We start from the raw sequence: 11646 nt of genomic DNA, 5'->3' as shown, positions 1-11646 counted from the left end.
TGGTATATCAGGAATTTCTAACCCATAATGGGTTCCCACTGTGCAGGTGAGGAAACCAAAAGGAGTCACGCCCTGCACCTGTTGCTGTGTGCTGGCCGCATGTCGTTCTCTTGACTCAGAAACAAAACTTCCTTTCCCATAGTAGGATGTTTTATTTGTGAACTTATAACCTGAGTGGAGAAAATGTAGTGGACTCAGTAGCGAGGAGCCTGGTCTGCAGTGCACTGAGATCCGTTTTAGAGACAGTTACACTTAACACAAAGTGAATTGATGTGTTTTGGGATCCTTTTGAAAGCTGTAAGCTTTAAGTTAAAAATAATCACCAGGACCAAGATGGGGTTTGTTGCTGACTTTCAGAAGTCTGGAGAGGACCTGGGCCAGTCTCAAAATGGCCACATGATCCTGAGTAATCCTGGGAGCTTTCTCGGTTAAGTGGTTTCCATCCTGTGTTCTCTCTGCTTTTACTCTCAATTCAGAAGCTGGAGAGTTTCAGAAGTGCCCAGGTAATGCTTGATTAAATACGAGAGTTGAATAACAACCTGGCACACTTCCTTCACTTCCTTTCAAGGCTTATGAAAGGGAGAAGAGTGAAACTGCGCTTTCTGGGATATTCTGCACATCAATATTTGGGGGCTGGCGCCAAGGTCTGTTCAACTCAGTATGCCTGAGGTTCATTGCTTAGTTTCTGTTGTGCAAGGAGATAGGTTTCCAGTTGCTGAGTGAGAAAATGAAACTTTAGCTAAGGTCCAGGAGCTTCAAGTTGAATGCAAAGAATCTGCCCAGTTAATTGGCCCCAGGAAAGAACAAGGTAATTCTATAGTTTTCAATTTTCTGAAGCCCAAAGGCCTTTTAGAGTTTGATTATAAATTAAACCAACCCCTAAAAAAATGTTCGCTCAAAGGATATTTAAGCTGTAACTGCACTGGTATGAAGAAAAGCAAGTTAAATTTGATCAAACACTGGTTACTAAGCAATGGCTTAATAGAATTCAATTGGTTCTTTTCAGATCAGTCAGTTACTGGGGAAAAAATTCAACTGAAAACATATTTTATATCCATACTTAGAGAACTGAACATGAGTTGCCAGGATTGGGTGTGTCACCCCCTTAGGAGTTTTCCTAGGTAAATATATGAATATCATTACCATTTTCTGACTTAACCATTAATTATGGCCTATACTATACATAGAAATTACAAGGCAATTTTGCTAAAATTATCTGCTTTCACTGCCCTATGGCCTCAGAATCCTTTTCATCATTGTCCTCCTGACAATCATAACCAAATGATTAGAACTGACCCTAGAAATAGACCCCATTTACTCTCCTGTCATGAGCATACTGGAAGAGAGCTAAAAATGCAAACTATGGGTAAATTTAATGCCTTAGTTATTACTTTACTCATTTGGTTGTGATCAGAAACCTTTAAAATCACCTGAGTTGAAGTTAAAAAGTATTTTCTTAGCAAGCAAACAAGTCTCACTTCGATACATTTCCAGGTATATACCATGTTCTAGGAAAACTATTCCCATGTTGAATCTTCTTTCGCCAGATTAACTCAAGCAGCTGAGATGACACGTAGTGTAATGCTTACATATTTTCTTTTGTCATTACCTACTGTGGTGCTTTACATCTGGCACTCACCAACTGCTTCACACCCATTAATTAAGTCTCACAATACATATCGGAAGAAGAAACACCTTCTCTTTGTCTGAAATAGTGGAACCATTCACAAGTGGACTTTCCAGAACACGAAACACACATTGTCACTGACGGGTCTGAAAATACAGTAGCTTGGGACCATGTCTCAAAATCAAAACATTGTTCTAGATTTACGATGGTATTTATTTATTTTTTAAATCCTATAACATAATATGCCTGATGCTGATGCCACACACAGGGAATCTGTTTCCATAGATCAAATTCATTAATAGCATGTGATGAGTTTGAAACAGAATAGAAACTGAATTCATATTTTTTATATAGAAGCATGGACACTACGTAACAAAGACATATTTGATTAATAAAAAAATAAATAACAATGGTTATATATTTTATGATGTTCATTATAAATACAATGGAAATTGATGACTGGAAAATTTTTTTAGGGATGATGATAGTTGTTTCAGTATTCCGTGCGAAGAGAAATAGAGGGGTCATTCTCACCTAATGGTTGTTTAACAAACAAGCTTATTTTTTCCTATTAAATCACATGGAGTTATAATATGGTCTTCTTCATTTGACTAACTTTATGAAAAAATTAAAAACTCCATTTTGGCCACTAAAAGCTTTCTAGATCTATGCCCTTCATTAAGTAGAAGTTGTGACATAGTATATACATATATTCATGGGTACAAATGGAGAGCTAAAGAAATCTTATAAATCTGCTAAATCACATACAAACTTTAATTCAGCCATGGTTCAAGGAATTGAATGACATAATTATAGCAAAACCTATTGCATTCCTATCAACACATTTATGTCAATGTGTTTCCTTGGTAAATATCTTCATAAATACAATAAACTAGAATAGAGTTGATGCTGAAACCTATCTCATTGGAATAAGAACTAGAAGGTATACAAGGATACCTGAATTAATTGAAAAACATGATATCCTTAGGAGATATTTTAATAATAAAATCCTAGATTTTATGTTTAATATTCATTAAATTTTAGAATAAATTCTATTGTTTTATTATTAATATTAATGATAAGTAAATCCAAATTATTTTTTAAAGAGCCTCATGTTCACAAGAAATTTAAAAAATAATTTTAATTTCTATCTATATTCTTTGTTGTTTCAGAGAAGTATGACAAGATAATCAGTAAACACTTTTAGACATAAATGTAAAGGACTAGAGGCCCGGTGCACGGATTCTTGCACGAGTGTGGTCCCTCAGCCTGGCTTGTGAGGATTAGGCTGAAACTGGCTCTCTGACATCCCCTCAGAGGTCCTGGATTGTGAGAGGGTGGTTCTCAGGTGACACACTCCAGAATCGGATTCCCTTCTCTCTGGTTCTGGGTACGTCACCCAAGAACTGCTGCTGCCAAGTGACCACAGCTCAGCAGTACCTGCATTGAGTGTCTGCCCCCTGGTGATCAGTGCACATCATAGCTACTGGCTGGTCATCCAGTTGCTTAGGCTTTTATATATATAGACTAGAGGCCCGGTGCATGAAATTTGTGCACTTTGGGGTGGGGACCCTCAGCCCGGCCTGCACCCTCTTGCAGTCCGGGAGCCCTGCTCCCCATGCCTAAGCTGTCAGTTGGACATCCTTAGCACTGCTGCAGAGATGGGAGAGGCATCCACCACTGCCGCTGTGCTTGCCAGCTGTGAGCCTGGCTCCTGGTTGAGTGGCGCTCCCCCTGTGGGAGCACACTCACCACCAGGGGGCAGCTTCTGCATTATGCATCTGCCTCCTGGTGGTCAGTGCAAATCATAGTGACCAGTTGTTCTGCTGTCAGGCTGAAATCATCTCTCCAATATCCCCTAAGGGGCCCCAGATTGCAGAGGGTGCAGGCCAGGCTGAGGGACCCCATCGGTGCATGATCAGGGCTGGGGAGGGATGTGGGAGGTTGGCCAGCCGGGGAGGGACTGCGGGAGGGCTCCAGGGTGTGTCTGGTCCATCTCGCTCAGTTCTGATCAGCTGGGCCCCAGCAGCAAGCTAACCTACCAGTCAGAGCTTCTGCCCCCTGGTGGTCAGTGCACATAATAGCGAGAAGTTGAGAGGCCTTAGCATATCATTAGCATATTATGCTTTGATTGATTGAATGGCCAACTGGAGAACCAGACACTTAGCCTATTAGGCCTTTATTATATAGGATATTATTCTGAGGTAGAAATAGAATGGAAATAAATTTAAAGGCTTGTCTTAGCTCTTTTCCCTGCATTAATTTCCCCACAGCACTTGACTCCAAGTAGCATACTCTCTTATTTTGTTATTTATTGTTCCTGTACTAGAAAGCTCATGAAAGCAAGCATTTTCTGTCTGTTTTTCTTCATTACTTTATCCACAGAGCTAGAATAATTCCTGGCAAAGACTAAATTATCAATAAATGTATAAATGAATTAAGAAATGAGTGAATATATATATATATATATATATCTGAGAACAAATAAATATGTTTAACAATAATAACAAAACAAAAAAAGAATATACCAAGGTTAAGATATCTGCTAGCTCACTTTTCTTCTACCTAGAATATTATTCTAATTTTTGGTTCATGCAGATCTTAAATCTGCCTTTTTATTTTTATATGACCAGTTTCCTTTAGCAGGTGATAAGACAGCAGTTCTCAACCTTTGGGTCATGACCTCTTTGGGGGTTCAACAACCCTTTCACAGGTGTCACCTAAGACCATCGGAAAACACATATATAATTACATATTGTTTTGTGATTAATCACTATGCTTTAATTATGTTCAATTTGTAACAATGAAATTGGGGGTCACCACAACATGAGGAACTGTATTAAAGGGTCGTGGCATTAGAAAGGTTGAGAACCACTGAGATAAGAGATAAGAGAGAGAAGCTAGTTGATAAGAAGAGCTGATTTTAGCCATGGATGCATATCTTTTGTTTTAGCGGATGAAAATAAAAGGCAATAGGCACAAGTGTAGATAAGTGGGTAGATATAATTTGGGTGTATTTCTCTTGCTTTATTTTTAATGATGAGATTGACAGCAAAATTGCAACTGAGAGTGAGAGGATTGTAGGTGCTGGATGTTAAGAGAGAAGAGAAAGGATGACAGCATGGCAGACCCAAGGATCCACTTAAATCAATTTAAAATAAGACAAGTCATGCCCTAGCTTATTTGGCTCAGTGGATAGAGTGTTGAACTGCAGACCGAAGGGTCCCGGGCTTGACTATAGTCAGGGTGATAAGGTAATTGGAGATTGTATATGTAAGAGCAGGGGGTTGCAGTTATTGATCAAAAGTATTCCAGGGAATTACATGAGTGATGTAGAGTAGGAGAAACTAACTTTGAGGGTAGAAGTAAAAGAACTGAGAAGCCAAGGTCCTAGAAAGATTACCTGCGTATATCATAATTTCCAATAATGATTTTGTGAGCCATGTTGGTAACAGTTGCAGTAAGCCAACAGTTTAAAAATCTTCAGAAAAGTTTTAGGAAGTGTCTCCAGAAAGTGTTAGATGACTTCCACAAGAAGAGATAGTAGAAGTATGGACTCATAATCTGAGACTCAAATCTGTGAATCTTGAAGGAGGAGAGAGAAAAATGATCTTGAAGTATCAATGAGGAGCCAGAAATTCTCTACCTCATCTTCAGTACCTATTAGTGTGGGAGACAAATAGCCATCAGCTAAGAATGCCACATGGAAAGTGGGGTTTCAGGAGCATCTCAGGTTTCAGAGCAAGAAGGTGAGGGGACATAAAAGACTTTGCTATTGATGACTGAGTAAAAGAGGACATAGTGAAAGTATCTCAAAGAGTTGGAAGGAGTAGGGATGTTCACGGAGGCAAACCCCATTTCCCTAGAACTAGAGGATTAAAATCAGAAGGGTACGAGATGATGTGAAAATTTTGGTCTTCTTGAGGTAACTGATATGAGTACAGTTGAAGAGCACAGTGATTTAATACTGGTGGATCCAAGTGTGAGTGAGACAAGACATAAAGGTGTGTGTAGGATATGGGTATGGGGACATCTTGCCAAGATTGAGAGTTCTGGGTTTCCTCTGGGTTCCTGCATAGACAAGTTCTGAAGTGAAGCCTCTTATTCCTAGTACCCGAATCAACTTTTCAACCCTGCAAGTAGCAGCAAGTAATATTGCTCTCTTTAGCAAGGACAAGATATTCTGTTGTGTGGGAATGGCACATGACTGATTCATTCCTAGATGATGGAGTATACTGTTATATGTTTCCTTATTCTAGAACACTAGCTTAGTTATAGAGTATAACCTCTTTAGATTATGGTTGACCAATTTATCAATTATGTAATCAATTTTATATGGGTTTAAGTAAAGATACAACTAGGCATACATATAATATAAAGATGGCAAAAACTACTAGATTGATAATATAACTTATTTCGCCACCTTTAGGAAAAATCCAAGTGATTTATTAATGCTTTGTAAAAATATATATTAAGTCAGATAATTAGAACATTCTAGCCTTTCTAATTTGTTTCTTTCTGGTTAGAAAGTTATAATAGCTAAACAACAACCTCAGTAGCAACAGTGCACAGAGTTGATTTGCTAAGTGTTTTCTGCACTGAGCCATGACCTGGAGAGGGGCAGAGTGAGGGCAGGGTGAATGAAATGCCTATGCTAGGTCTCTTCACTCTGAAGAGTCTGGATTTGTTCCTTGGTTCAAAATCTGGGGTAGAAGAAAAAGAAAACTTTTTCATGACCTGAAGATGATTTTGAAATCAAGTTTACTGGCAGCAAATAACAATGACAAGTGGCTTTCACATCCATTTAAAGGACTATATGGCCCTAAACACTTTGTAGGGCATAATGAAAGCATGTGTTAGTAACTACAGAAAAATATTTTTTGTGCTGAATCTGGAGAAAATCTTTAAAAAGAATGACTGGGGTGGTTGGAAATCCTCTGCTTTTGAATAGGTACATTAATCCAGTAACCTTCCATAGGGTTATGGTCTCTACCAATTGATCAGGCTAGGGTAGGGGTAGTTGATCAGTACTCCTGATGTCAGCCATGGTGTAGCTTTATCTGGTTTGGCTTATTTCCTAGGTCAGGAGCTGAAACACAATTGAAGCCTAGATGTTATCTCTTGTTTGAAGGAAACTCTGTCACTGGGGTCAACAGAGCAGAGGCTTTATTCAAAAGATTATTTGATATTGATCAGAATCTCATTGTACTGAGGGCTTAATGATTAAGGGAGTGGACATGCAAGGGTGGAGGATGCAGGTGAGTCAGGATGCTGGATATGGCCAGTTCGAATCAAAATGAAAGAAAGGAGAAAAGGTCATATTGAAGAAATGAAATTTCTGCATGGTTACAACTGGAAGAGTTAGCTTTAGTGAGATCTTTTACATAAAACTTGAGTCTCCTCTAGTCAAGACTGTGGTGCAAATTCTCATTGTTTTAATATAACATGATGCTGTTTACATGTAGCTTGTTATTTCTAAATGAATTTTATTAGGGAGGAAAAATGTTAAGTCTGATTTTAGGAATTGGTGAAGATTTTTGGTGTTTAAGGTTCAAATGCTGGTGATACCATGATCTTAGAAGCTAGTTATTTGTTTCGCATTTAATATTGCTGGAGAGAAAGAAGGATGGGAAGGAAATTGGAAGTAAAGTTAGAGAGAAATCCCATATTCTTAGACACAGAGGAAATTTAACCAGACATGTGTGACTGTCAAGTACAGTTCAGCTCAAATATTCAAAACTTGCTGCCTCACAAATATTTAGAGGCTCCTTATATTGACTAGCTTATACTATATTCATATACAGAACTCCATTAATTTCACACCTGTAAGGTATTAACCCCCCAAATAGAAAAATCAACAGTAACATTCCACAGACATGGAAATTTAAAATGTTCCATTTTCATAGCCCCTCTGCTAATTGTCCAACCTGTTTAGTGAGATTTCTATTTTTACCTCATGGATGGTGATGTTGCAATACCATGTGTTTTGGAAAGCACAAATATGCTTGAGGATGTTGCTGAAAATTAATCTGGGAAATGGAGGTGAGTCTTTAGTAGTGTCTGGGTGTTATCCAAATTGGCAGTCTCAGAGTTGTTGCTGTTGATTCAGCTGGGCCTTGTTTTGGGAAGACTTCAAATCTTTATCTCTTCTGATGAAAACAATGCCTGGAATTCTTTTTTGTTCTCCATATTCAAATATATTTAAGTTCATTTGTGTTTGGAATTGACCTCATTGACCTCTTTCCCCTGCACCACCCCTCCATGACACACTCCCCCCTCATGCCTAAGTATGGGGAAGTCATTTTCAAGCTTTTAAATTAATCATTATTTTTCCAAGTAAAATTGAACTTTATCAATATATGCAACACATAAATATGGGGCTTCTCTGGTGAGGGCCCCTTTGTATATCTCCAGTGAAATTCCAGGGGGGTGTAATTTGAAAAGGTCTGGACTAATGGGAAGAACACTTGACCAGGAGTTATGGTCACAGTAATTGGATTCCATTTAGTCAATCAGTTCAATTTAACTGACATTCATTGAGCATTTTCAGTCTGCCAACAACTCAAAATGCTAGAGGAAAAAAGGCACTTTGGGAAACTTACCTTCCAGTGTAAGAAAAAGCAGGTATGGGAACAAGTGTAATAAAGTGTTGCAGATTTCTGGACAAGGTCAGTGATAATATGTCAGTCACTCTGGGCCTTGTTTTCTGTAAATTTAAATAAACCACTTGGAACAAACAGCATATGGAATCTAACCTCTTTTACATACATGACCATATGGTTCTTTTCCTCTGTGCCACTGACTTTAATCACAAAGGAAAGCCACTGGGAATAGACATGAGGAAATGGACGTACAAGGACTGGATAGATGCAGCATGTGCATCTTTGGGTTTTTTTTTCTTTATGTTGGAAAAAGTTTGTCATAGAAAGGCAGGAATGAAAAAATAAGTACAATGTATGGTTGCTAAGGAACAGAAGTATCATCTTTAGCCTTTTCACAATATTCCTTCTACCTCCATGACTCATGTGAAACTTGGCTTTCCCCTGATAACAAACTGTCCTTCTCCACTGAGGCCTCATCCTCCAACTCCACCCTCAATCCAGTTTCATGGGGCCAATGGGAATAGTTGCTAAACTTTCCACATAGAATGGTAAGAAAACCATAGGCAGTGGATACTCCAGGGACAATGTATACTTTGTACAAAGTGTTCCATAATCCGTAGGTAATTATCACAGTATTAACATTTTGGTATATTCTTTTTGGCATTATGTATCTATAACTATGATATATCTAATCTATCTACATATTATATCATATCATATATATCATATATCATCATATCATATCATATTATACTGGAAGCCCAATGCACAAAATTCGTGCAAGAGTAGGCCTTCGCAGCCGCATGGCTACAGCCCAGCTTTGTCCGGAAGGTCGTCCAGAAGGACGACTGGATGGCCGTTCAGTCAATTTGTATATTACACTTTTATTATTAGATATTATATATATATATATATATATATATATATATGCATTTCTATTACTTTATCTACACATCTATATCTGTATTGACACTTCATTCTTAGTAAGTGAAATTAATTTCACTTTATATACTTTATTTTTAAAGCATTTTTAAATAATATTAAGTAAGTTTAATGTTTCCCTTCCTCTTTACCATCCCAGTCTCTGTCACATTGCTCATTCTGAGCCATTGTTCTTTGCCCTACTGTATTATAGTTTTATCTTTTGAACCCCATGTTCTTCAATTTCTACTACTCTCTCTACATTTCACATCTGCCAATCTCCAGGATACTTATTTCTTGAAGACTTTTACAGCTTGCTCTTACATCCCCATTCCACCTATTAGCATCTCCAATTTCAACTCTATCCAGGAAGGCACTGTGATATGATACAAAGTGCATGAATTTTTTAGTTAAAATGATTTAGGTTCCAATCAGCTGTGTGACTTTAGCAAGTCTCCTAACCTCTCAAAACCCCAAAATTTTTTGCTGGGGTCCAGCCCCAGTGGTCCAGGGGTTCCCAAAGGTGTGGACGGAGTCAGCGAAGAATGTTTTACACGGAGATAGTGTTCAGAACTCTCTAGCTCTCTTTAGTCTCTGTGGATCTTCCTGTGCCTGGCTGAGGCCACAGAAAAAAGATCCTGAGGTAAACTGAGCCTTTATTTTTATAGTCAGAGGTAAACAAGGTAGTGGTTACCAAAGTTACACTGTTCTTGTGAGTTTCACTTGTTTACACTGTTCTTGTGAGTTTCACTTGTTTTTGTTCTTGTTGCACTTCCCTCAGCCCATTAGCTTCCCAGGTAAGATCTAGGGAGCATCATAAGGTCAAGCCTAATTATGCTAAAAGGACTGTGCCCTCTTATCTGGGACTTGTTTATGACTTTGCCAACAGGTCAGTCCAAGGCTTAACCCTATATCAGCTCCCCACAATTTTTAATCTTAAAAAAAACAAGGATAATAACAATAGCCATTTTATGCCACATCTCATATTTACTTGTTACATGTTGCTATTTATATTCTTGTTAGTTTTTGAGAATGACTGTGATAGAGATTAGAAGTAATGTATCTAAAATGATTGCTAAAATGCTTTATAAATAGTTGGAAATCAAAACAGAACAACAGCCATTATTTCTTACAGCTTGACCTTAAACAATGTTAGTGGTAATGTTCTCCTGCCTCAGTAACCATGACTGATTTCCATTTCACCTTTCATGAGCTTGGCTGCTTTTCCTCTAGGAGGTGGTTTTCAACATTGGCTGCACATTGGGAATCTTTGGGAGCTTTAAAAATAAACTGATGCTGGGTTTTGTCTTGAGATTCTGATTTAATTGCTCTGAGATGTAGTATGGGCATTGGGATATTTTTAAAGCTCTGTGATGTTAAAACTATATAAATCTTGCTTCACTTCTCCAGCTCTTCCACCCTCCCCACAATCTCACCCCTGCTAAAACCTGTTGGGATCTCTGTCTTAATACTCCTGTATTCTTTCAATCTGCTACTTGCCTCAGAGACCACCTTGTCTAGCCAGGATCCCAGAGTTAACTGTGCATACAAAATTGTCACCAGCAATTATAATAAAATGAATATGTTTTCTTGTCACTTTCATGGTTTATAGACATTTATTTAAGTCACTGGCTCATGAAGTCTTTGAGAGATTCTCATTTCTCCTTGAAATTTCCAAACCCATTAGTCAATCCTCAGTGAGCTACTAGTTCAACACCTTTTCTCATTCTCTTCTATCAAGAATGGGATTACATTCATGATACTCTCTGGGAGAACAAAATGACTGAATTGAAGCCTTAAAACTTTTAACCCGCCATATCACATCTAGAATCTCTAACTTACTTATTAGAATCTACTATTTAATCCAGGAGAAAAATGTGAGCAAGTGGGACAAATCTTGCTGATGACTTATTTTATCTGTTATTAGAATTTGAGTATATTTAGATGGACCAAGAACTTATAGTTGAGGGTAGGCTCTAACTTTTCTTACTGTATTTTCTGTAGATCATACACACTTGCCTACCACAGAGGCTTAAGAATAAAGAAGGACTTTAAATTCAGTGTTATTTCCAGTTATGTTTTGTAAGCTTTCAAGGCATAAGTGCCAAGCCACTGATCTGGTTTATCATAAGTATGGTTAGCTTGGGTGTGTATCCAACTGTGAGTTAAATTGGCACTGTTGGATAATTGTTGGGCAGTGGGACCAAAAGGGTGTTGAAAGGTAACTAGAATAGTCATTGCAGTAAGCAGACATAAGATTCTGAGTATGTTCATCTTGAAATTAGACTAAAGAACTATGAAAATGAATAATGCTTTCTTAGGAGTTTTTGTTCAGGCAAAAATTAGGTTATGATGGTAGTATTAGTAAATGAAAAAAAGTGATCAAAAGGAAGGCCAAGTGTAAAAGTTGCTGGATGGCATCATGTATGCCTGGCCTGGTCTGGGGTCTTGGGAGAACCATCTATGTCAGGTGCCATCTGTTTTGATCCCAGAATG

At 38.1% G+C, this 11646-nt stretch overlaps 1 protein-coding gene across 4 annotated transcripts in view; it reads left to right on the top strand.

Moving 5' to 3' along the window:
* Positions 1-11646, top strand: part of ANO3 (anoctamin 3) — a 263819-nt gene that overhangs the window by 205892 nt on the left and 46281 nt on the right. The window lies entirely within an intron of this gene.

This window comes from Myotis yumanensis, unplaced genomic scaffold (genome assembly GCF_028538775.1).
Source record: "Myotis yumanensis isolate MYYU_CA2020_CCGP unplaced genomic scaffold, mMyoYum1.0.hap1 SCAF_10, whole genome shotgun sequence".
In the NCBI taxonomy this organism is placed as follows: Eukaryota; Metazoa; Chordata; class Mammalia; order Chiroptera; family Vespertilionidae; genus Myotis; species Myotis yumanensis.
This window is presented reverse-complemented; position numbering and strand designations above follow the sequence as displayed.